Source organism: Schistocerca americana, chromosome X (assembly GCF_021461395.2).
Source record: "Schistocerca americana isolate TAMUIC-IGC-003095 chromosome X, iqSchAmer2.1, whole genome shotgun sequence".
Lineage (NCBI taxonomy): Eukaryota > Metazoa > Arthropoda > Insecta > Orthoptera > Acrididae > Schistocerca > Schistocerca americana.
In genome coordinates this window covers 701370294-701394298 of record NC_060130.1, presented here as the reverse complement: position 1 = coordinate 701394298, position 24005 = coordinate 701370294, and the positions used below count along the sequence as shown (strand labels likewise).

At 43.3% G+C, this 24005-nt stretch overlaps 1 long non-coding RNA gene across 2 annotated transcripts in view; it reads left to right on the top strand.

Moving 5' to 3' along the window:
• Nucleotides 1–10012: 10012 nt before the first annotated feature.
• LOC124556194 overlaps nucleotides 10013–24005 on the top strand; it is a 57747-nt gene continuing 43754 nt past the window's right edge. Inside the window, exon 1 of one of the 2 annotated variants that reach the window (XR_006968606.1) lies at nucleotides 10013–10139. This is a non-coding gene — a long non-coding RNA (uncharacterized LOC124556194). Of the gene's footprint in view, nucleotides 10140–10368; nucleotides 10902–24005 lie in introns of those variants that run through there. The other variant, XR_006968605.1, reaches the window with a different exon arrangement.

The window sequence follows — 24005 nt, the reverse complement described above, 5'->3', positions numbered from 1 at the left end:
TAAAACATTCCCATCCAAACCCAATTAACGAAAGTGGAGGCATTACTTTTCACTCAACCCTCGTATTTGAATCCACATATTTTGATTAAGCGGCGTTTACGCGTGAAAAGATGCATGACGTCCTTCCTCCACTACTTTCTCTCATTTGCATCTGTCATTACCATCTACACTGCTCTTCTTCTCGCCACGCTCCTCTAAATTAATTTTTACTGTTTTGTTTGTAACTTCTTTTAGTTTTCTCTCATTTCTTTTTTTTTCAGTGTTGAAACCACAATCAATAGAATGATGCTGCTAAGACATCACGAATTCGGGAGGATGACGTTTCAAAGCCGCGTCCGGCCATCCTGATTTAGGTTTTCCGTGATTTCCCTGAATCGCTTCGGCAAATGCCGGGATGGTTCCTTTGAAAAGGCACGGCCGACTTCCTTCCCCATCCTTCCCTAATGCGATGGGACCGATGACCTCGCTCTTTGGTCCCCTCCCCCAAAATCAACCACCCAACCAACCAACCAAAGACATCAGAATACGCAGCCATTTATCTGCCCTAACGTTGAAGCCATTGAGTACAACAAGGTGGGTGATTCAGTCGCCTCTCTTAAATATAGAAGAGGAGAGGTCTGTGACACACTGGTTGAAATAAGCGAAGACGAAAATACGGACAATTTGCTGTTATTTTGGCAAACCTTATGTGTAATTTTACGTTCCTTTCTTCAGTGGTTTTCAGTTATGGTATTTTACTCCACATTAATTATGTCAGCAAAAACACACGAAGAATTACACAGATATATCGAAAGTCATTGACTTACTCAGAAAGACAACAGAGTGTTCACAAACTACCGAGAGGATGACAGACTCCAAGGTTACCCACTACACGCTAAGGAACTGGCAAACCAGCTCGAGACTTGGTAAATGATTTAAACAACACCTCGCAGACCAGCCCGATATAAATAAACCGACTGTATATGGTACACAGTAGATACGAATGGACGGAAGAAGAAACAGTTCCAGTATGTAGGAGAACACGAGAAAATTGAAGATTCAGAATCGCAGTACAAAATAGAAATATACTTTAAAGTACTGGATGTTATGATATGTACTGCCAGTGAAACATTTAAACAGCTTAAAAGGCAAAGTGAGCTTTTATTGGTTGTACGACATCAGTAATATTAAAGACATATCATCTGGCGTTCTAGATGAAAAGTGTTCCAAACCGTGCGACAGCTCTAGTCACGGCCAGGCTAAGGACAGCAGTCTTGTCAATATTCAAGACGAACCGATAACTAGTCTGAACGTTGGTAAAGCCTTGTAGCACGCAAAGTGAAACTTTGAAACTCATACAAAGAATGTGGCTTTGCACGCAACGTAAGTATTACCTTACGAATTTTGCAAACACAGCCGGTGACAGTGGCGAGTGGAAAAAGATCATTTTCTGAGCTTAACGTTATTATAATGTACCTGAAGTCAACAATAGACCATTTACAGCTGTGTGAGCTAGCAACGCCGTGTGTTGAACATGAGCTTGCCGAATGTTTGGCTTTGTACGTCATCATAGAGGAGTTATTTTGATACCAAAGCAAGAAAAATATCAGTAATATAAGTGTGTAAACATATATTTATCATTGATTTTAGTTTTGATTTATTTATGTATGACGAGCATTTTCATTCATTTACTTAATACATATTTGTTGTAAGGTAGGCCTATATAACGGTGAAATAGGTTGCCAAATGTCACCCGCCGGTGCAAACTCAGTGCTGGAGCAGCTATTTTACCAACTACTTTTCCTTTTTCGCTGAGCCTCATAATTCATCTCAGAACTAGTTGATGTAGTTAAGGACGTTTCGTGCCTTTTGCAAATTTTGCTAACGCATGCGATCTACCAATCTTAAGGGTTGTCGTGAACAGTAGTGCGTTTGTTTCTTTGTCTTAATGGCGTGCTACGAATATGTACCACATGTGAAGATAAATGTCCATGTATATACGCTCTTGTTACTCTCCCTCCGCACCATACGTTCCCTTCTGTTCAGGGAACGAGAAAAAGTGAACAGATTATAGTAACATTACTCTGAGAGTGACATAACTTTATTTTTGTTGACATAACTAATTTTGGAGCTATAACTCAAACTATATTACACTGTAAACGTTTCACTTCTGCTTCACTGAATGGTACCCCGTTCCTGGCTCTGGCCTTCTAGACGTATCCACGTCAGAAAGATCTATGAGTAACTGTGATATGTAAAAATACGACGTGATGGCTGAACACAGTACACACACTGAACGATACTGTAACACTGTACTCCTTCCCACTGTGCGAATTTTCAGGGGTATATTCAGCCCTTGGAACGAGATGGTATTCCCCGAAGGGACTGGTCCCGTCTTAAATCCCATCTAGCATGTGTGGGACGCTCTAGGGAGATGTATTTCAGCACGACCGCAGCCCACGTGCGTCTGAGACCATCCATTAGTTTCCAACTGCGTTAGTGGAGGAATGGAACAACCTAGCACAAAAACTCCATACCTACCTTGTGGCCGGAGTGGAAGCACGTCGCAAAGCATGCGTTGCCCTCAGCGTTGATGACACACACTATTAATAACTGTACCCCGCCTTTCTCGTTGTCAGGGGGACAATGATGGCAGTAACTTTTGTGTAATTATTCGATTTGAATAAAAGCGTTATTTCTGTTCGTCTCATTGCGTATTACTTTCAGTTACCGTCTGTACCATACTGTTAGCAGTTCTTTCTATGTATGGTCCAAGTTTCACCGAGCTATGTTACTGGGCAGTGACATATCATGCCAAATTTATTTTCGTCATTAAGTTTTGCACACCAGTGTATCTCATTTAATAGTAAAAAATAATACAATTTAAGAACACACAAAGTAAATTTACTTTTTGAAGGTAACATCCTGCAGGTGAGATCCATTTTTGTGCAGACGTTCCACCGGTATCTTAGACAAAGTGCGAATGGTTCGAAGCAACATTTGAACAGGAATTTGGGAAACTGCTTCTCCGACCTTAACTTTCAGTTCTTTCACTGTAGCAGGTCGACTACAGTACACTTTTCTTTTAGGGTGACCACTCAAGAACAAACACACGCTGACAGATAAGAGGGTCTGGGAGGCCATAGAATGTCACCATTTCTCGAAATTATACGGTTGCCAAAAACATGGTGCACAGCAGCCATCGATATTCGTGCTTTGTGCGACTTCAGGCCGTCTTGCTGGAACTAGCCGTTGTTAATAATTTGTTTCAATGTCTGAAGTTTTTACACAACTAAGGATTCAGGCAAGGCGACTTGTCTATTAGATGTCACTGTAGTCGCAAGACAATTCTCGTCCTCAAAAAAATAAGGACATTTTTTGCCGTATGATGACACAACACGCCACACAGTAACTTTATCCTCGTACTATGGACGTTGATGTAGCTGATAGGATTTTTTTGTGCCCAACAACGAAAATTTTCCTTTTAACAGATCCATTAAAACTGAAACAGCCTTCGTCCGAAATCTGCAGATTGTTGACAGACTCATCCGTTCACAGAATTTACGTCATAGTAGTTTGAGTTTCTAACCAATCTTCAACTTGTATGGATGGAAATGTACGTTATGTACCAATATTCTTCGAACATTTGAACTATGCAACTGTAAGGCCGAAGCATGACAACGGAAACAGCTGAAATATTTGAAAACAAATAAGTCATCAGGTCTGGATGAAATCCCGATTCGGTTTTACAGAGAGTACTCTATAACACTGGTCTCATACTTAACTTTGAGTTATCACAAATCTCTCGTCCAGCACAAAGTCCCATGCGAAAGGAAAAAAAGCGCGATTCCTGTATGTAAGAAGGGTAAAAGAACGGACCCGCAAAATAACAGATCAATATCCTTAACATTGATTTGCCGCAGAATTCTTGAACATATTTTCAGCTCAGATATAATGAATTTACTTGAGACTGAAAAGCTTCTGCCGGCGGTTGTGGCCGAGCGGTTCTAAACGCTTCAGTCTGGAACCGCGCGCCCGCTACGGTCGCAGGTTCGAATCCTGCCTCGGGCATGGATATCTGTGATATCCTTACGTTAGTTAGGTTTAAGTAGTTCTACGTTCTAGGGGACTGATGACCTCAGAAGGTAAGTCCCATAATGCTCAGAGCCATTTGAACCATTTTTGAAACGCTTCTGTTCACGAATCAGCACGGTTTTAGAAAGCATCACTCGTGCGAAACTGTCCTTGCCCTTTTCTCACATGATACTGCAAGCTATGGATGAAAGGCAACAGGTTGATTCCATATTTCTAGATTTCCGAATCATTTGGCACGGTACCCCGCTGCAGACTTTTAACGAAGGTACTAGCATATGAAATAGGTTCCCAGATATGTGAGTAGCTCGAAGACTTCTTAAATAATAGAACACAGTACATTGTCCTCGATGACGAGTGTTCATCAGAGACAAGGGTATCGTCAGGAGTGCCCCAGCGAAGTGTGACAGGACCGCTATTATTTTCTATATACATAAATGATCCGGTGCACAAGGTAGGCAGCAATCAATAGTTGTTTGCAGATGATGCTGTGGTAGTAGGCCGCAATCTATGGTTGTTTGCAAATAATGCTGTAGTGTGCGGGAAGATAGCGACTTTTAATGACCCTAGGAGCATACAAGATGACTTAGACAAAATTTCTAATTGGCATGATGAATGGCAGCTAGCCCTAAATCTTGAAAAATATAAGTTAACGCGAATGAGTAGGAAAAACAAACCCGTTACATTCGAATAGAGCATTAGTAGCGTGCTGCCTGACACAATCACGTCATTTAAATATCTGGGCGTGACGGTGGAATGCGTTATGAAATACAACTTGCATGTGAGGATTGTGGAAGGGAAGGCGAATGGTCCACTTCGGTTTATTGGGAGAACTCTGGGAAATTGTGGATGATTTGCAAAGGAGAACGCATACAGGACGCTAGCGCGACCTATTCTTGAGTGCTGCTCGAGTATTTGGGATCCCCATGAGGTCGGATTAAAGGACGACATCGAAGCAGTTCAAAGGCGGGCTGGTAGATTTGTTACTGGCAGGGTCGAACGACGCGCTAAATATTACGGAAATGCTTCTTGAATTTAAATGGGAATCCCCGGAGGGATGACGACGTTCTTTTCGAGGATCATTATTGAGAAAATCTATAGAACCTGCATTTGAAGCTAGCTATAGAACGATTATACTCCCGCTAACATGCATGTCGCGTAATATTACTTGCATGCCAAACTTGGTGAGTGATTTGATGCTAGGGTTCTAATTCTTATTTGAGCGCATGTGCGTTCCCCCAAATTTTCACACATTTGCTAATCTTTGAGCGTATTTAATTTGCCTACTGGACTGATTGATAATTGGTTAAGGTGCGTAGCGTGCTCGCCGTTTGAACGCTTGTGTGTTGTATAAAAATTTTACTTAAGATTGATTGCATTCAGGGATAATTAAGTTTGTATGTAAAGCGTTAATTTAATCTGTTGTTACTGCATGCATTTCAAGGTTGTTTTACGTCTGCGTTTTAGAGTGAGATGGTGTCTGAGTTTCTTGACAGGTCTAGCATGTGAACCGTCCTGATTTACCGGTGGTGTCCGAGTTGAAACTTATTCTTTTGAACTTCAGCTGACATTTTTTATTGGACTGTTAATTTTTACATTGTCATGATGATTGTAATAAGATGTATTTAAAATTTTTCACGGATGGTGTTGACGCCTTGTTTGCCCAGTCCTCCCATCCCCGAGGCAACCTAGCGGCATGTCGCGTTTCAACTAAGATACCAGCAATTAGGGCTCATAAGGAGGTATTCAGGCAGTCATTTATCCTTCTCTCTATTTGCGAGTGGTTTAAAAGTGGTTCAAATGGCTCTAAGCACTACGGGACTTAACATCTGAGCTCATCAGTCCCCTAGACTTAGAACTACTTAAATGTAACTAACCTAAGGACATCACACACATCCATGCCTGAGGCAGGATTCGAACCTGCGACCGTAGTAGCAGCGCGGTTCCAGACTGAAGCGTCTAGAACCGCTCAGCCACAGCGGCCGGCTTTGCGAGTGGAACATGAAAGGAAATAGCTAGTAGTTGTACAAGATTCCCTCCGCCATGCACCGTACGGTGGTTTGTGGAGTATGTATGTAGATGTCGACTGAACGATGTGGACCTTTTATGACAACACTCCACGCAACTTCGATATCGTCTGGTGTACGAACGCTTCGCACACGGCCTGGCGGATTCTTTCTCATTGCTGAACCTGTTTCCTCAAAATCACGTATCGACGTGTAGTTGCATGTGCATATGGAAGGTGATCGTGGCGTCTTAAATTGCACTGACGATGAAATTCTCTACATGCATCCCCCGTATTGTCGTTGTTTCTGTAAAACGGTTCGATGGCAAAAGCAAGTTGCCCACCACTCCAAATGTTCGTTTTAACTAAATGGCAAGATAGTGTAAACTTGTTTCTATATGTTAATGAACGTTAACAGTGGCCCAGGGCAACCAACACAAACTTCAAAACATCCCGTTTCCTGGAATCACCCTCCACATTTTTCCGCAAATATACCAATGTTAGATGGATTAACCACACAATCTGAGCAGCCGTCTTAGGTTGTTTGTAGATGATCAGAAGATCAAAACCATTGCAAAAAGATTCAGATAGACATGTATAGTGCGAAAATCGGCAGTTGACCCCAAATAATGAAAAGTGTGGTGTCATCCACACGAGTACCAAATGGAATCCGTTAAACTTCGGTTACACGATAAATCAATCAAACCTAAAGGCCGTAAATTCAACTAAATACCTAAGAACTACAATTATGAAAAATTTAAATCGCAAAGAACGCAAAGAACATGTTACGGACAAGGCGAACCAAACACTGCGTTTTATTGGCAGAACACTTAGAAGACGCAACAGATCTACTAAAGAGATTGCCTACACTATGCTTATCCGTCCTGTTTTAGAGTACTGCTGCGCGTTGTGGGATTCTGACCAGATAGAATTAACGGAATACATCGTTAAAGTTCAAAGAATGGCAGCACATTTTGTATTATCGAGAAACAGAGGAGAGAGTGTCACGGACGTGACCTGACAAAGGATTTGGGGTAGAAATCATTAAAATAAAGGCGTTTTTCGTTGCGGTGGGATCTTCTCGTGAAATTTCAATCACAAACTTTCTCTTCCGAATGCGAAAATAATTTGTTGACGCCGACCTACGTAGGGGGAAACGATCATCATAATAAAATAAGGGAAATCAGAGCTCGCACGGAAACATCTACATCTACATCTACATTTATACTCCGCAAGCCACCCAACGGTGTGTGGCAGAGGGCACTTTACGTGCCACTGTCATTACCTCCCGTTTCTGTTCCAGTCGCGTATGGTTCGCGGGAAGAACAACTGTCTGAAAGCCTCCGTGCGCGCTCGAATCTCTCTAATTTTACATTCGTGATCTCCTCGGGAGGTATAAGTAGGGGGAAGCAATATATTCGATAGCTCATCCAGAAACGCACCCTCTCGAAACCTGGCGAGCAAGCTACACCGCGATGCAGAGCGCCTCTCTTGCAGAGTCTGCCACTTGAGTTTGCTAAACATCTCCGTAACGCTATCACGGTTACCAAATAACCCTGTGACGAAACGCGCCGCTCTTCTTTGGATCTTCTCTATCTCCTCCGTCAACCCGATATGGTACGGATCCCACACTGATGAGCAATACTCAAGTATAGGTCGAACGAGTGTTTTGTAAGCCACCTCCTTTGTTGATGGACTGCATTTTCTAAGGACTCTCGCAATGAATCTCAACCTGGTACCCGCCTTACCAACAATTAATTTTATATGATCATTCCACTTCAAATCGCTCCGCACGCATACTCCCAGATATTTTACAGAAGTAACTGCTACCAGTGTTTGTTCCGCTATCATATAATCATACAATAAAGGATCCTTCTTTCTATGTATTCGGAATACATTACATTTGTCTATGTTAAGGGTCAGTTGCCACTCCCTGCACCAAGTGCTTATCCGCTGCAGATCATCCTGCATTTCGCTACAATTTTCTAATGCTGCAACTTCTCTGTATACTACAGCATCATCCGCGAAAAGCCGCATGGAACTTACGACACTATCTACTAGGTCATTTATATATATTGTGAAAAGCAATGGTCCCATATCACTCCCCTGTGACACGCCAGAGGTTACCTTAACGTCTGTAGACGTCGCTCCATTAATAACAACATGCTGTGTTCTGTTTGCTAAAAACTCTTCAATCCAGCCACACAGCTGGTCTGATATTCCGTTGGCTCTTACTTTGTTTATCAGGCGACAGTGCGGAACTGTACCGAACGCCTTCCGGAAGTCAAGGAAAATAGCATCTACCTGGGAGCCTGTATCTAATATTTTCTGGGTCTCATGAACAAATAAAACGAGTTGGGTCTCACACGATCGCTGTTTCCGGAATCCATGTTGATTCCTACAGAGTAGATTCTGGGTTTCCAAAAACGACATTATACGCGAGCAAAAAACATGTTCTAATATTCTACAACAGATCGACGTCAGAGATATAGGTCTATAGTTCTGCGCATCTGCTCGACGACCCTTCTTGAAGACTGGGACTACATGTGCTCTTTTCCAATCATTTGGAACCTTACGTTCCTCTAGAGACTTGAGGTACACGGCTGTTAGAAGGGGGCAAGTTCTTTCGCGTACTCTGTGTAGAATCGAATTGGTATCCCGTCAGGTCCAGTGGATTTTCCTCTGTTGAGTGATTTCAGTTGCTTTTCTATTCCTTGGACACTTATTTCGGTGTCAGCCATTTTTTCGTATGTGTTCGTTTTTTCCCCGTGCTGTTCGAGAGTGGAATAATAGAGGATTAGTGTGAAGTTGGGTAGATGAACCCTGTGCCAGACACTTAAGTATGTTTGCAGAGTAGCCATGTAGATTTAGATGTAAATGAAAAAATTACGCCGGCCGGAGTGACCTTGCGGTTCTGGGCGCTACAGTCAGCAACCGAGCGACCGCTACGGACGCAGGTTCGAATCCTGCCTCGGGCATGGATGTGTGTGATGTCCTTAGGTTAGTTAGGTTTAATTAGTTCTAAGTTCTAGGCGACTAATGGCCTCAGAAGTTAAGTCGCATAGTGCTCAGAGCCATTTGAACCATAAAATTACGCCGGGCGGAGTGGCCGTGCGGTTCTGGGCGCTACAGTCTGGAACCGAGCAACCGCTACGGTCGCAGGTTCGAATCCTTCCTCGGGCATGGATTATGTGAAGTCCTTAGGTTAGTTAGCTTTAATTAATTCTAAGTTCTAGGCGACTGATGACCTCAGAAGTTAAGTCGCATAGTGCTCAGAACCATTTTGAAAAAATTACGTGTCCCGCTGCGAAAATATCGTTCCCATATTTCGAAATGTCCATAAAATAAAAGTTGTGCTAGTTTAAGGTGTATTCCCGTGAGGCTGTCGAGTCCGATGTAAGTCTCGAGAGCTACTCGCAAGAAAGGACCCTGCTGGTTCGCAGACGCTAGCATTGTTGTAGTTCACAAAGTACCGGGCATCGCTTTAGTTTCTTCGAATTGTGTCGGAAAACAGTCTATTCGCGTCCCCATCGGTGCAAGCCTAAATATTTAACGGTTCTCCGTCGGAGAGGATGTTTTTTTCGTCGTTTTCGAGAGCAGTTTCCGACGGCGGGAACCGAAAGGCGGGCTTTTCGAGCGGTCGATCGTCGCACGTTGCGCCCGTCGACACGCGTAGAGGAGCGCGGCGGTGGCGGAGGCCGTCGTATCCGGTTTTTGAAGCAGAAGAAAGTGGTGCGCTAGGAGACGTCTCCTTTGTTCGGAGCGGAGTGACCGGGCCGCGGCAGCTGTGTGTGTTTTTGTTGCGGCACGGCGCGGCGCGGCAGGCGTGCGTCTGTTGCCGAGCAGCGCTGCGGCGGCCGGGCAGCGCAGCCCGAGGCCAGCCGGGGAAACCGGTTGTGGTAGCTGCGGCCATCTCAGCGTGGCCGTGGCGGCGGCGGCGGGCAGGTGGCAGCTTCCTCTCGCGCGGGGCCCTCCCAGCGCGCCGCACGCAGGCGGGACCGCCGCCACTCGCCGCCTGTGCGCGCCACGCTCCACAGCCTTCCGCCGCGCCGACGCGCCACCAGTAAGTAACCGCTACTCTGTCGTCTCGCACACCCTCCTCCTCACTCTCGCTTATCTGCCGACGAGAGACGCCGTGTCCGTCTTTGTTTAACGTTACTGTGTCGTTTCGAAACAAGTGAACGCGAGTCGCAAAGCTCTATTTGCTGCTTCACGCAAGTGGTTTATGAAATCCTCTTTATTTCTCCAGTTATTGTCACGAAGCACGATTTCTCGCGCTCGTTGTTTCTCGCGCACCGTTTCCGACTCTTACATCCTACGAACATCTGTTCTAGTGCAGTCGTGCGAGGGCTCTCTCAACGAACTACCGAAAATTATCAAAATCAGCCGCGGTCTGCGATGACGCACACGTCTCGAGTCTGCTAGCAAAGCGACGTCACCCCCACCCACTGTAGCGCTGGGGACGCGTGTACGGTAGTAGGACGGCGGCTGTCGTCAAAATGTTGGGGAACATATGTCGGCAGTATTGTAAGCGACGTCCCGCGGCGGAGGATAGTGGTCCAGCCGGGCTGTGATTTGGGCCGCGCTCGAGCGTGCCCGTCCAGCTGGTATCCTGGTAGGCTGCCTGGCAACAGAGCCGGCCGGCGACCATTCGAGCCTACAAGGTCACCAGCCCTGTCTCCTTCCCTGGCTTGCATCGCCATTCTCTCCCTTCCTTTCTGCCGTGTAGCCAGCAGCGGGCGCACAGCCGTTCTTCTGGGATGGCTCTTCCTCCCCTGCGCCTTCCGGTGCTGCTGCTGCTGCCTCGCCGACTCGTCGTCTCCTCGTAAGTCCAACTTGCACTCTTTATCTCTTTCGATTCGATCTCGTCTTCGCCGACATCTTTGCCAGTTCTTAAGTTTTATAGAAATACTTCCAAATTTAAGCGGTACGCGCCCGTAACTGTGAGTGGTGAAGCAGTGATGGCGGGAGATTTGATGCAACAGGTCCTGTCAAACATTCTGTCACCAGTAAGTCCGTATAGCTGTAGCCGATTCTGCAACTTCTCGCTCTTACTCTTTATCGGCCATATGTCTACTAAGGTTTATATGCTACCGGTTACAGCGACGCGTTACTGTCAAGTAAAAAAAATTACTGTCCATTGTTTTAACGATATTGTGATTTTTCACGGTTCTACATTGACGATGTTCGACAGTGAAGTTAATGTAACTTTTTTAAAGAAATTTCGCGAGCAAAATTTTGGAGTTCTTGTCAGTATACTATAGCAATTATGAACAGAAATTTTGTAGAAGTTTCTAGATTCTACCAGAAGTGTGATGCGTACCTGAGTCATTTCCAGTACTTAATACCTCGGTAAATAAATCGTTATTATTTCTTTTCTCCGGTAAATAAATCGTTATTATTTCCTTTCTATGCAGGCCTATGTTTACTTTTCCATTTCTAAGGAGGTTGTCAGAGTTCTTCAGCCAAGTGGAATTAATTATTACGCCTGTCAGTCTTCAATGCCACTTGTGTATGAACTGTGCGCTGTCGTCACTAATTCGCAAGCTACGTAAGAAAAACATTCTATAAAGGCATATTCTCAGAGGTTCAGCTAGTTTTGACGAGACAGAAATTTGAAACAGAGTTTCTAGTACGCGTTCGTGAAACTACATCGGCCGAAATTGTTAGTGACACTTTCGTTGTACATTTAGAACAATGTACGTAAACATAACGTGGGCTGCCTGATAGATTAAGTCCCGGAGAAAAAGTATGCAATGAAGACAGCATTCGCTTTTCTTACGGAACGGTATCGATGATCTCATATACGGGAATTCAGTTCGGGCACAAATGAGTGTCAGATATGCGTTTTACATGTAAGAGAATGCAATTTCTGTAATGTACCGCTATATGACAGCCATATCTAAAAGGCGTCACGAGCCTGAATGTCATTTTTAAGAGCGACAGGTTATTTCTTGGAGAAGTGCTTTTTTATACTACCATACTTAGTAAATTTCATTACACTACCATAACATACAGTGTCACAGTAAATGCCTTACTTATACTCCAAAATGTCTGTAGATTTATTGATAACAGGTCTTGGCTCTTAAAGTATAATGCTGTTAAGTTTATGGAACTTGTAACAAGTCTGCAAAAGAGATAAGCATGTTTTTCACTATTTTGCTGCTTCCATTTATCTGAAAATTCTGCAATATCGTTACTGTTAATGTCACATTTCTTTTTTGTTTTTCTTTTTTTATATAACGCTTAGCTTTTTGTATATAACGCTTAGCTGTAGTAGCCAGATAGGCAGCGAAATGTTGCTGCACAAAAAATATATATTTCATCTGTTGCTAACAGCTGTAAACTTCCCACAGATACGCTTTAAATCATGTACCTCTCATAACTATCTCTGTAAGTAATTTATAGTAACATTCGTAATAACGAGACTAACACTTCGTTAACATTTATGACTGCTTTTCTCTGCATGCGAGATCAATTTTGATGCAGACGAAAATTAACGTTGTGCTACACTGCAGAAATAATAATGAAAAACGCTACTCAGAACCTGTTTCTTTTTGTGGAAAAAAGGAAGAAAGTATAGTTTAACGTCCTGTCCAAAGGAACCATCCCGGCACCTGTCTTATACGGTTTAGGGAAGCCACGGAAAACGTAAAAGAGAATGGCAGGATTGAAATTTGAATCGCTGTCCTCCCGAATACGAGCCCAGTGTCTTAACTACAGCACCACTTTGGAACCAATCAAGTCAGCAGTGCTAAAAGACTATAGATGCGGTCTGTTCAGCTCGTTTTGTGGGCTTTTGTTATGGACCACTGAATGATGACCTGAAATCTCTGAAGTTATCAAATTATCGCAAGAAACAGCTTCCAGTTACCGCATGCGTTTGTACCAGATGTATTGTGTGTGCCATTTGTACACGGAGCTTTTGTGGTTCATGAACCAATGTACGCTCCTAGGAACATAAATCCTATACAGAAATAAGTATCGAGAAACTTACATGGGCATCACGCACCCTTCCCAGGGTACCCTGCAAAGGGAAACTATGCAATTTAGATTCTGTATAAAGACTAAAGACCGGTTCCGCGCGTTGATTTGCGTAACAATCAAATCAAATTTTGATGTGTGTGTATGCGGGATGGAGAGAGAGAGAGAGAGAGAAAAAAAATGAAACATGCCGAAATTGCACACATCATTGGAAGTTAACTTTCACACCTCGCAAAGAAGATCGTTGTCCATTAACTCCGGGCGGTCTACACAGCGTAACGTCGCTGTCGTCATCTTAAGGTAATTTGGGTAATACGTGTGTACGTCACCGGCAAGAAATGTCTACCTGCTACTTTGCACCATGTTTCTAGGCTATAAAACACACTTAATTAAATCGAATCGCCCGTTGCGAAATAAAAATGTTGCAGTTATTAGTGTCAAGCAGCAATTTATTGGTCACGCGAACACAGAAGACATATTAAATGGTTCAAATGGCTCTGAGCTCTATGGGACTTAACATCTATGGTCATCAGTCCCCTAGAACTTAGAACTACTTAAACCTAACTAACCTAAGGACAACACACAACACCCAGTCATCACGAGGCAGAGAAAATCCCTGACCCCGCCGGGAATCGAACCCAGGCGCGGGACGCGAGAACGCTACCGCACGACCGCGAGTTGCGGACGAAGTCATATTACATAGGACCAATGTGGCACTGTCATTTCGTTTGTTTCGATGATCACTTGCGAACATTACTTTAGATGTATACTCTAATACACAATGACGTAGTTTTCTAGAATATAAAATTATCTAGGAACTTTAAAGATCTGAAATGTAAGGACGCATTAACATTCTATTTTCAGTTTTCTTTCCAATGTTTCACTGGTGTGTTTCTAGACACAAAAACAGTATACGCTGTTTTTCCTTTGAAAAGCAATAATTCCAATGAAAAATTATTCATTTAACTGTAAAAATATGTTCTTGTGTAATTGCTAATTATATATGGATATACCCGTAGGAAATTCATTTACTACCGCAAAGAAATACGCTGTAAAACAAGAAAGGGTGTCACGGCCACAGATTAGAGGTTTTCTGTTGGTCATCAATTCCAATTCATCAGCTACCCTAATTTCACTTTTAGCAACAGAATGTAAAGCAAAACTAGAAAGGATTAACTATGGGTTAGTCAGGCACTATATGAGTAACTTGCAGTTGTTATCAGTCACGTTAAGCAGAAAAATTCAGCAGTGACAATCCCTGCTCAAAGAAAGAAACTCATCTGAAACATTACGTGCATTGGGTGTTAATTTTGTAAAGGTGACAGAAAGGAACAAGCTACATTGCGGATGTATTTCATAAATGGCATGAGAGCAGTATAATATAGAATATGAATGAAACAGTAAGAGTAATTTTCTCCGTCTCCTTTTCTTATGAACATAAAGGAAACTGACAACTAAAGCGCACTGTCGAAACACGTAATACAATTTTCTCACCAATAAATGTTTGTACCTCATAAATAGTCTAACATTAGATTATTCATCACAGCGTTTTTTTATCGTCGAAGAGCTTATGTACTGCTTCATAATTGGCCTGATTTATCCAAATTGAGGAACATTCTGCAATTGTTTTGTATGCATAGATGCGAATGAGACAATGTGCGTTCCAATGAAAATTATGTCCTGGGTTAAAGCAGTTCAACGTTTTTGAAGAGGCCTGGTGATGCCACAAGTTTCAAGCTTGGCTCCGACGAAGAAGATTTGTCTTGGACGTCGACAAGCTGTTCTCTAAACGGCCTCCGCAGCAAGGATGTGTCAGCAGCATTGCGCTCTTCACCGTTATGGACTCGCTAATATGTAAACGGGGCTTTGCTGTGTGAGCGTTCCACGTGAAGTGCTAGCGGCAAGAAAAGTCGTGTCCATCAACCTATATAGGCAACGGATGACCAAACAGCACGACGCGTCTCTTTGAGAAGCGTGATGTAGCGCTGTCGTTCGGACGTAAACACCCACACAAATGGAAATGTATGTTTTAGGATTTTGGAATACCGAGTGATCATTTTAGCTCTGTTGTGTCAACATTGGCCGAAGAATTTTATATCGGTTATATCACTTTACACAGAAGTGGAACAGCGTTGCATATCTGTATCTGAACATGGTTTTACTGTACTTGGGGGTCATATAATTCTTGAGGCTACAAGCGTTTCTATGGAAGCTTTTATTAATATATGGTAGTCACAAAGAGTGTCCTACGATTATTTAAGGTTTTCAAAATTGACACAACAAAACTGTTAGAAATTTTTTTATTTGAATTTCGATTTCGAGCAGAGTGATTTCTACTCCATCCATTCGTTCTCGCGATTTTTCCACGGTGAAAAACTCCATGAAAATATCTCTTAAAATTAAGACAGTGATAAACATAATATAAAATTAAGACAGTGAAAAAATTATACGAGGTTCTTATTACAACTTCTACTTTATTTATTACAACCACATTTCGTCTCCCTCTGTTTAATTACATCAACTCGACATGTAAGGCATTACATTCCTTACTGGAGTGTAGCTGTTCTAGTCGGCACAATAGGTCGTCCTTACATTGAAGGGTTTCCTAATTTGGTATCAGCTTGGGTTATACGCTGCTTCCCGTAGGAATTGAAAGGATTAAACTTGGCCTCGCCTACTTCGAGGTTGCTAAACAAATTACTGATGCATTTGTGAAGGAAGGAGCGTATGCGTCGACTGTAGCCCAATTAGAAACATCATTCCAGTATTCACCTCTAACGGTTTTTACGAAATCATGAAAACAACAACACCAGGAGGGCCATATAATAATACCTGAACTACACTTTTTCCGAACAGAAAAGCCGGCCGTTGTGGCCGAGCGGTTCTAGGGGCTTCAGTCTGGAACCGCGCGACTGCTACGGTCGCAGGTTCGAATCCTGCCTCGGGCATGGATGTGTGTAATGTCCTTAGGCTTGTTAGGTTTAAGTAGTTCTAAGTTCTAGGGAACTGATTACCTCAGATGTTAAGTCCCATAGTGCTCAGAGCCATTTGAACTACTTGAACCGAACAGAAATATAATGACAACTATAGCGCCTCCACGTCCAGTCCACACCCACAGCAAAAATGTATGTATATTTCTGAAAATGTACTGGCAAAACTTACATGGAAACATTTACTGAAAACTTTTCGTCGATATCTGTAGGATGACTAAATTAAGACAGAAGCAGATATATTGACAATTGTGATGATGTCTGGTTATCATTGTGTCTACGTAGTGTTAATAATTCTATGAGGCTGGACATAAATGCAGCGTTATATCTTTTGAGGAACAAAACCAAGCATGATGTTTTAGTCGGTGGCCGTTTGCGTCGTAATTAAATACCGGGCTGACCTTTTAGAGGCTGGTTCTTCATGGTTTTCCCAGATCAATACACATAATTATCGGGGCAGCTTCTTCAGCGAGGCATCAAGCGCAGTTAGATTTTCATTCGGTAAAACAAGTTTCAAAAACCCGTCGGGAAAACGTGACCTAGGTTTTCCATTGTTTCCCACTGTCTCATCAGGCAAACACTGGGACAGCTTTTTTTCTAACAAAGCTGTACTATTTCGTAACTCATTCTTTTTTTCTTCAGAACTAGTGTAAAATCACTGATGATGTCGACGGAGTATTAGTTTAAATTCTCTCTCCTTTAGCGTAGCAACAGCTTAACAATAAGACCTGCAGTTGACTGGCACTCGCTGCATAAAATGGTAGCTAACTCAAAATGAATGAGAAAAAAAATGAAACATATTTCATGTAACTATGAGAAACGTAAAGCAGTGTAATCATCAACTGAGGAAATAGCTCTAAAAATTCTTGGAAGATCAAAAAAATGGTTCAAATGGCCCTGAGCACTATGGGACTTAACTGCTGAGGTCATCAGTCCCCTAGAACTTAGAACTACTTAAACCTAACTAACCTAAGGACATCACACACATCCATGCCCGAGGCAGGATTCGAACCTGCGACCGTAGCGGTCACGCGGTTCCAAACTGACGCGCTTAGAACCGCTCGGCCACTCCGGCCGGCTTGGAAGATCAGATCGTCCATCTGACACCCTTACCAGTTTTGAAAAGGCTGACTAAGAGTAGGATGTAAGGAAGCTAGAGTTGAATATCTCGCCGATGTCGAGCTTATTAATGTCCTTCCACAAGCTCAGAAAAGAGAAGAAAGGGATGAAGAATTAGCTGCCGCTTTATCGAATGAGCCATGCCGGTACTCGCATCAAGTGATTTAGGTAACCTTGGAGGACGTAAATATGGATGGCGAGACGAGGATTTCTGACAACTTTCCCCATGAATACGACTTCACTCTCTTAATCATTGATTCGCCTCGCTCAGCAAAAGCTTAAGAGAAAAATCAGAAGTGCCACGGCATTTTAAGGATTTTTTTGTAACCAGTGCGAAAATGTCAGGTACTATCAGCAAGAGTTTCACTGGGAGAGTTTTCGGCATCGTAGAATGGCTCCAGTCTTAAAATTACGAAACAGCGTTTACCGAAAACAGTGAACATCTTGTAAATCTCGCCTAATGACGGTGGGCAAAATTAGAAAGTGTATTCACATCCGCTTAGGATGCTAAAAATTATTTTGTTTTTTACTTATTGCTACTGATATTTCAGGTATACTCAACTTCAGGTACAGCTTAAAATGGAACTCTGAACACAGAGATACCGCCAAAACATATAGCGAATACGATCTGTGCTCATATCATAGAGCCGGCCAGAGTGGCCGAGCGGTTCTAGGCGCTACAGTCTGGAACCGCGCGACCACTACGGTCGCAGGTTTGAATCCTGCCTCGGGCATGGATGTGTGTGTTGTCCTTAGGTTAGTTAGGTTTAAGTAGTTTTAAGTTCTAGGGGACTGATGACCTCAGAAGTTAAGTCCCATAGTGCTCAGAGCCATTTGAACCACGTCATAGAGAACACGAATAAACCCAAAACAATGTAAGAACCAGGACTCATATTTGTAAACGGAAACAACAATGTTTAATAATCACACGAAGGCTGTGGACCCATTCTATATCGAACGACTACAGCTGTATTCATGTCGTTTTAAACGAGGGTGTACGTTTTTCGTACAGGATCCGCGATTGACGAAGGGAAGGGCGGTAATTGTATACAAGGTAGCATCTGCCTCACAACAAACAGTGACTTGCAGGGTACAGATTACAATTTACTCCCGTCTTTTTCAGACACGACATATTCTCTTTGCAATGACCTCGTCTTTCGCAATTTCGGAATCATCCTAGAGAAGAAGTGACTTTCATTAACAAAGAAAATCAACAATCATGTCTGAAAGCGACTGTTCTCAACGGGTTGGCGTAACCCCAACTCCGTGTTTCTCGTGATAGAACTGTTTGAAGCTGGCTAAATCTGTTTCGCTTTTTCGCATTAGTTGAAAACGGAGTTGGTTTGATGGTCGGCGGTTTGAGAGACGAGTTGTCGATACGGAGGTGGGTAACAAGCGCCAGATGTTGGCGCAGACAGGGCGGGAAGCGCCACGGGGAGCAAAATAAGTGCGGCCCTTATACCTGCGCCTCAGGGTCGCACGGCACTGCGCTGCGTTGCGAAGTTTCCGCAGCTCGGTTGCGCGCCGGCCAACGGATTGCTGCCTCCGTAACGAGCGCGCCTCGCAGCTCGGCGGTTGGCTCGGGCACACCCGCGCCGGTACCCGTTTAGCTTACGTATTTGACGATCATTGTTAGCGTCTTATGCGGCTAAATTCTTCATAGCGAAAACACGCCACAGAAACGTGGCTATACATGATCCCAGCCAGCCCTTGTCTTCTACTGTGTGTTCATCTCTGTTAATGCCTACTCATCACCAGGCGAACGGTCTACCTGACGGGAGGCCGTAGCCACACGACATTTCCATTTATTTACCGTGATCATTACCAAGAGCGTCGCCATGATCTTTTAGTTTCGCGATGTAAGGCGAAACAGTTTTGAAGTTTCACGACAAAATATTGTGGGTCACTTGCTGCTAGTCAATTTTAGTTACGTGTTCCGGCTTTCTTCAAACTGACACTGCATTGAAACGTCTGCCTATGTGTTGGGTGGGATGCGAGCTTTGTGTGGGAAGATCAATTTGTTTCTAGGAAGGGTGGAAGGAAAAGCTGGACACGCCCGTGGTCCTTCAATATGCCACGACCGCACATTCTCCCATTCTTCTACACCTCAGCTCGTGTTCCATGTCTTAAAGATGTCGACGAGGTGTTAAATTTCCTTTTGATCCTCATCCCATCCTGATGACTGAAGAAAGATAGGCTGGTGTTTAACGACCCGTTAACTTTGAGATCATTTTAGACGGAGCACCAACTCAGCTGACAAGAATGGTAGAAACAAGAAGGTATGGCTATATTAGTAACCCATCATGTCATTCGCCTTTAGTGGTGTATTTTTATTTTATTTTTTTTACGTTCAGAAAATGTACATAACCGTTTAACATCATTCATAACTAATTTTTGCTCTGCAGTGGAGTGTGCTCTGACATGACAGATTAAAACTGTGTGCCGGACCGAGACTCGAGCCCGGGACCTTTGCCTTTCGCGGGAAAATGCTCTGTCGACTGAATTGGACTCGCATTCGGGTGGACTGCGGCTCAAATCCGCGCTTGACCCTCCGGATTTAGGTTTACCGTGATTTCACCTAAATCGCTTAAGGAAAATGCCGGGATGGTTCCTGTGAAAGGGCGCGGTCAGTTTCCTTCCCCATCCTTAATCAATCGGAGCTTGTTCTCCGTCTCTAATGACTCGTTTTCGACGGGGCGTTAAACCCTAATCTTCCTTCCGTCCTTCTACCGACTGAGCTGCCCAAGCACGACTCACGACCTCTTTTCACAACTCTACTTGCCCCAGTACCTCGTCTCCTGCCTTCCAAACTTGACAGAAATTCTCCTGCCTGACTAGCGGGACTAGTAACCCTGGAAGAATGGCAAATCAGTCGGTAGAGCAGTTGCCCGCGAAAGGCAAAGGTCCGGGTCTCGAGTCCCGGTCGGGCACACAGCTTTAATCTGCCAGTAAGTTCCATCATTATCATCGCCTTTAATGATTCGGGGAAATCCCTCAAATCCGAAATAAGGAGGCTAAACGGTAATTTGAATCCTGTTGCTGCCGAAAACTAGATCAGTGCCTTACCTGCACTCAGTCTCAACGGGTAATGTCGCAGCTGGGCGTCGAACTGAGACCAGTGCATGTGCCACTGAAGAGAAGTACTGGTTGTGTTATGTAAGAGGTCTGGCAACCGCAGCCAAAAATCCGCATGGTGAGTAAAACCTTCCACTCTTGCTGTTAAAATACTTTTATTAAAAAGTTATTATCGATTTCGCATCAGTAGAGAGGCATCTTCGCCGGCCAGTGTGGCCGAGCGGTTCTAGGCGCTTCAATCAGGAACAGCGCGACCGCTACGGTCGCAGGTTCGAATCCTGCCTCGGGCATGGATGTGTATGATGTCCTTAGGTACGTTAGGTTTAAGTAGTTCTAAGTACTAGGGGACTGATGACCTCAGATGTTAAGTCCCATAATGCTCAGAGTCACTTGAACCACTTGAAGAGGCATCTTCAGGTGATAGATTTTTAAAAAGTCATAGCGCGGTAAAGTGATTGCTTGGAACCAAGTCCCATCGTTCATTGCCTAAATAAAACCGGTAGCACGCTAAAAACGGTTGTCTGTGATTAAATTGACTGGTATCGTGCGGCACCATGCCGTAGACATCATAGTAGTGTGCACGGCGCTAGTGTAAACTGTATCTAGACGATGAACAATGGGACTTGGCTCTAAGCAACCATTTTGCCGCGCCATGACTTTTTACAAAATCTGTCACCTTAAGATGCATCTCTATTGATGCAAAACCGGTAGTGCCTTTTAATAAAAGTATTTTCACAGCCAGTGCGGAAGGTTTTATTCACCATGTGAAGTACCGAAGAGACGTACTAACGGATGATCGAGTGACGTGGCGCGGTGATTTACGCACAGGCTCAAAACCGCATAGCATGCGAATCGTAAGAATTTGCATCTCGTGTAATCCATATTGCTTTAAATGACTAAGAAACGTGTGATACCGCCTTTTTTCCATGTTCATTAAATCATAAAGTACATCGCAGTGTTATGTGCGTTTGGGAACGGTATGCCTGAGAATGTGTGGAACGTGCATCCTCGCATAATAAGAAAACGCCTAAAATCGCGTAGAATGGTCTATTTACGAGATGCAGGAATAATTGAGCGACCTTCCGGTCCTCGCAGCAATGTGTGAGCTAATCAGTATACACACAGGCGAGGAAGAGTCGTGTCCTCATTGGCCGGTTTACTCAGTGAGTACAGCATACAGCTAAGATACCTTGCCGCTGATGCAATTATGACTGCGTTTGATCAATCGTACGTTTACTTGGCTGACATTTCGATATCTGCTTGAGTCAGTCGCCGAGTGGCTCTCGTAAGTGGGGACTCTGTTGCTGGTATACAATAAAGCTTATTAATACACTATGAAAGAAATGAGCTCCAAATTTCTAGGAAATATTGCTGATGCTGGTCAGGATGAAACTGTAATGGAAGATCAGTGGTTTCATTCTAGTATTTTTTTAGTATTTTATTTTCTTCTTTTGTTTAGAATTGTAGTGAAAAGTAACGACGAAATGGGCGCCGAGGGTCAGTGAAGGAAGTATGGCAGCGGCCAGGTAGCGTTTGAACTTGGAAAAGGACGTTATTTCATGATCGTAGAACGTTATTGAAGAACTAATCATGTGATTGTCAAGGCGGGGAGCAAGGTGTGGGCGAGTCAGAGGTGGTTGTTCAAATGGTTCTGAGTACTATGGGACTTAACATATGAGGTCATTAGTCCCCTAGACTTAGAACTACTTAAACCTAACTAACCTAAGGACATCACACACATGCATGCCCGTGGCAGGATTCGAACCTGCGACCGTTGCAGCAGCGCGGTTCCAGACTGAAGCGCGTAGAACCGCTCGGCCACAGCGGCCAGCAGAGCTGGTGATCATAAGGTCTGCGATAGGAAGGGATATTTGCTTAGCCTTATGCGCTAAGAACCGACATCATTATACTGACAACCAAAGTAATCAGTTTCTACCTCCAATGGGGATCGTATGATGCCGCAAGCCGTAGCCCAGGCTTCCTTAATTACAATCCACATAATACGATGACTTTCTCCAACTGTCCTCTTGGCTCTAAAACGTAGTCACTCGTTCATCGAAGACAACTTCAGAGATGTAATCACATGTGGGGCTGCTCGGCACTTTTCAGGACAAGAAAAAACATTCGAGCGAATGTCAGGTAAGAACTGTAAGATTTGTTGACGAAGACAGTGAAATTAATATCTGCTGCGTTGTTGCTAACGTCAGAAACGGTTAGGTGGTGTCATTAATCTACAGACAGAAAAACTTACGAGTCTACCGTAAACCTATTTTGTGAAAAGTAGGCCTAATAAAAACTAAACTTCTCATAACGATCGCAATTATCTAAGGCAACAGTTTTCATTACAACTAAATGACATGTTCTTCCCGGTATTCATTCCTCACTGCAATTAGATACGGAGAATATAGAGCGTCTGATCGCCGTTGTGGTAAGAGCAAAGGCAATCGTTTTGCAACGAACAATTGTCGATCATATACGAATGAGTAGTATGTGTATGTGTGATATACAACATAAACTAAACACCAAAAAATGATAAAATAGTGTCGAAATTGGCTTCAGTATTAAAAATGAAAACAAAAATGTTCTTGGTAGACAGCGGTCTCCCATTAACTGCTTACTTTTTGTTCTGCAAGCTCACAGCTGTCCATGTTGACAGTGATGCTCCAGTTAAACGACTGGTTGAGCTGTTTTTCCATGTCTTGTAGATGCAGCACAAAGATTTCCAACAAGTGAAAGGACCAGGAATAATATCACATATTGCTTGCGATAAAAAAATTTAAACATTTCTTTCAATCATCACTTTTGATGAAGTTCTGTCAACAGCACTGATGACACAAAACATGTGCTATGAATAAATTTTTGAATCCGAGTTTAAGAAAAAGATATTCTTAGAGTTCTGAGGGAGAGCTCCAGGTCGTTTTTCCGAATGCCCAAATGCCTATTTACCGTCCTTTATCTGAGAATAACTCCTCTAATCTTTTACCGCGAAATGAGAATATTTCGTCTTTAGCTACATTTTGCGGAGCGAGTCTTTAGTGTGTTAGATATTCAGAGCATTAGCGTTATACCAAAGCTGTAACAGTTTGTGCAATAAAGCAGAAGCAAGTCTGCGTCATTATTGACTAACAGACCAGGAGTTACAAGAAAACTAGCATTACGGACGCTGTCCCGACGCTTCAGTGTTGCACGTAGATGTGGAACTAGTGTCTGAAACATCTAACCGATGCTGGCGTTATTGCTTTCTATTTATCGAGAAAGACAGCATCCTTAACTGCAAGGTAAAATGTGCGAAATGGCAAAACGCAGCAGAGTTATCCTGCGGGCCTGCTAACGGATCGCGGAGTATTTATCTTTATGTTCGCCACTAGGTGCGGAGTAGACAGCACGAATATAGAGCTTTTGCGTTTTACAAAGGAAAAAAGACTTCAGAGATGAAAGGATCGTAATCAGAAACCGGTACCGCAAGTTTCTGATTATGGAGTTGTTTTATTTCGGTGCATGCAGCGTCAGTTGCATGCAGCTGCATAAGAGGAGAAGACATTACGGTAAGTTTTCTGTGGTGATTTCTTACTCTCTTTTCACGTAAACTGTTCTGTTACTTATGACTAACAGATTCACCCTTCGCCGAAAGTGAGAAAGGAGGGGACCATTCTTTTATAATTTTTCACAGTGACCGTCAGATTTAGACAAAGAAGATTATGTTTCCGCACTATGAGGGATTCAAAAGAAAAAAAAAGAGAAACGGCTAAAAATGTAGCAGA